The sequence below is a fragment of the Sphaeroforma arctica genome (genome assembly GCF_001186125.1).
Source record: "Sphaeroforma arctica JP610 unplaced genomic scaffold supercont1.81, whole genome shotgun sequence".
Classification (NCBI taxonomy): domain Eukaryota; class Ichthyosporea; order Ichthyophonida; genus Sphaeroforma; species Sphaeroforma arctica.
In genome coordinates this window covers 61,086-64,654 of record NW_014040477.1, presented here as the reverse complement: position 1 = coordinate 64,654, position 3,569 = coordinate 61,086, and positions in this window count along the sequence as shown.

Genomic DNA, 3,569 nt, shown 5'->3' with positions numbered 1-3,569 from the left:
CCCAGNGGCCCCACCTCAAATTAAAGCCCCCGCCTCAAAACGCCATTTGAAGAAAAATTTGAAATCCAGCACAGTACATTATCAAGAGTAGTTTTTTTACTTTTTCTTCTTTTGTTCAATCTGATGTTCTAAATGTTTTATCGTTCTTACTATTTTATTTTACTCATTTCGTACTTCTCGACTTCACCGTTACTGCTGGTATCACATCGTGTTTCTTGTATTGGCCTTTCTATATTGATGTACTGGGTCTGCAATAGGCCTAAAAAGCTACTTATAAATAAGTCAACGTCAGTCAGTCAGTGTATATTGTTTCTAAAAACAAAATTGGCTTTTTAATTTACTCTGGTCTGTCGCATTTGATGTTGTTGTGGATTGTCGTATTATGAATTATCCTGACTGTTTCACGCATACTAGTCACTCATGAGTCATGACCCATGAGTACAACTCACGACTCAGGACGTAACCTCATTCAGTTTCTCGTTTTAACCTTTTCAAAATGAATCAGTAAACGTTTCCGTTCAACTTATATTCTGTTTATAGCCCTGTGAAATTTAAAATGGTGCATATTCCAGACCATCGATTTGTCTTAAACCCGGCGGGCCCGCCTGTCAGTCGAGATATTTATTGGTCTCTATTTGCTATATAGTCCATTTCGTTAGAATTCAGGTTTACATGTTGAGTGCAAATTTGAAAATTTCGTTTTCTATTTTGACCTGTGAAACTTTTTAACGTTTTCAAAACGAATGAGTATAAGTTTCCGTTCAACCTTTATTCTGTATACCATTAACGGATTGAACTTAGCTCAGGACTCACGAGACTATGTAGTAACTCTCAGAGACTCAGACTCAGAGTCACGACTCACGAGTCCCAGGGCATAGTATTGCCTGGATTGCCAGCCGCCAGGCAAATTTATTCTAGAGCCGCTGGACCGCAGAGAGCCAGGCCCAGGCCCAGTATTGCCTGGATTGCCAGCCGCCAGGCAAATTTATTCTAGAGCCGCTGGACCGTAGAGAGCAAGTATTTTATACAATATGTTTTTAAAAATTAAAAAAAATTAAAATATCTCCTCCTTGAGTTCCTTCCTGACTTCCTCTATTGATTTTTTAACTCTTATTTGTGGTGCGAAAGACAATTGACAACAATAAATTTGGGCAATGGGCAATTGGGCATTGGCCATTAATTGAACGGTGAGACTCTATCCTCTCTCTCTCTATTCGCAGTCTCTCACTCCTCTTTCAATCTTTCTCTGAGGGAGTGTGGCACTAAATCAATGTCTCGCGTCATATTTTCGCTGGGCCTAATACATTTTACTGTTTAATTTTCAGAAGGCTATGATTTTACTACCTGAAAACGGGAACCATTTTTTTGATCTGTACCATATGAAGCAATACATAGCAGTTATGAAGTGGACCAATTCCAAAATAAAGAGAACTGAATTTCCAATTCACAGGTCTATTGTATCTAATTTTTAACGAGGACTGAGAAAACCGGAACAGCCCAGGGCCCCATGAAGCATAGTAATCCAGTTGGCGAGCTTTTCCAAATCATAGCCTGTTTGATTTCAGAAGCCTATGGGCGAACAACGAAACCCGACCCCTATAACGTATGTAAAAAAAAAGGAAGCACATACGTTGATTTGAAAGCGTGTTTACGTTTTACGATTTGAAGGACAGAAACTTCAGAGAGAGACTGAGCAGTAAAAAAGCTCAGTGGAGGAAGATTTTTTTTTTTTTTGGGATTTACCTATTTCTAAAAATACAGTGGAGGAGAAAAATAAATGGGGCTTACCTATTTTTAAAATGAAAATTAAAAACAAATATTTTTATTTTAGTGATGCGGATTTATTTTGATTCTTTGAGGGCGGCGACTGGCGAGGCTTGAAAAAAAAAGCAACAAATGAGAATATTTGTATTGCTGGGTGAGAGTGGGTGAAAAACTGGGCATTGGGTAACACCATTGGTGAAAAATGGGCATTGTTTTTTATTTTAGAAATAAAACTGCAAGTTTAAAAAAAACATAAATATTTTTATAAAAAAACATCTTTTCAGGCTATGTATTATTTATTGTCAAAATATGGCGACTCAAGACAATCAAAATATTTGAGCTGTTGCAATAGTGCCAGCTGCCTGTTTGTTGGCACTCTTGTGTTGGAGACTTGAAGTTGGGCAGTTGGCATCTGTCTCTCTGTGATCGAGGAAATATTTAGCTTTGACTCCTAGTTCAACAGATCAATCAGAATTTACAATAAAAACCCAGCGATTTTTATAAAAGAACAATAATTATTATAAACCGCTGTGTTCGTTTTATCGGACAATTTCAGAGGCTAAAAGGGCTAACACGAATTCAGGTCCAGGACTACAGTCTACACGGGCCCTCTGACTCAGTGACTCTCTGTCTCTCTCTGTCTCTCTGTCTCTCTCTACTCTCTCTCTACTCTCTCTCTACTCTCTCTCTCTCTAGTAGTAGAGGTAGAGAGAGTGAGTGTGTGAGGCTACAGGCCATATAAAGCCTAAATTCACATTTGTATTCGGAATTTCGGATATCGGAGCTGGCAGTGCAGAGGAAGCTGTTAGGGACTCAGAGCGTCAGGAACTTAGGATTCAGCCACTCAGGCGTCAGTCGGTTCAGTAATCCAGTGTCAGCCACTGTCAGTGTCAGGCGACAGGCGACGAGCTCAGGTCAGGACCAACAAGGTCGAGCCCTGGCTATTTAAAAAAAAAGGCCACCTCTAATAAAAAAGCTCGCTACATTTTTTACATCATGACAAGTACTTTTTTTGGTTTTCCCTTTTCACTTTTTACCGAACGTCAGATGAAGAATCAAGAGATTTATGACAGTTTTTGACTTTTTGTTGACAACCAAGGAGTCTTTCAGTCTGTGACACGCAAATAACAACGGCTGGGGCCTGGGAGTCTGGGAGTGCCTGGGACTCCTGGGCCCTGAACCTGGGAGTCTGGGACTCTCTGGGAGACTGGGAGGCTGGGAGCCCGGTACTAGCCTTATGCCCAGAGTTGACCACCTCTTTTAGAGTTAAGCATAGTGAGCGTGATTTTGCGTCTGTGCGAGTCTTGGCGAATTTAAACTCGAGTCTCTTCGTCGCGTTAATTTACTCTCTTGTTGTTGTGTATCTATAACGTACACGACGATCACTTCAGCCGTGTCAGATACCTATCAGCGGAAGGGAAAAACATAGAGAGTTGCAATCTTGATATTGTGCAGTTTCGAGTAAGTAACTACGGTCATCATGTCCAATAGCAGTAGCGAAGTGGATGACTATATGTCGGAATCATTTTTGGCGTCGTTGGAAACCAACGCCGGTCCCTCTGCGAAAGGAGGTATCAAAACATTCAACTGCTAGTTCCCGTTTTGACACTAGGAGTAAATATATATTCATGAATGGGGTTACTCTTCTTATCTTAGATAGGGGGTTAGTACGAGTATACTTATGCGGGTATAGAACTGTCTCTGTCTATATATATATATATATATATATATATATACACATGTATATATATATACATGTATATATATATATATATGTATACACACACACACACACACACACACAC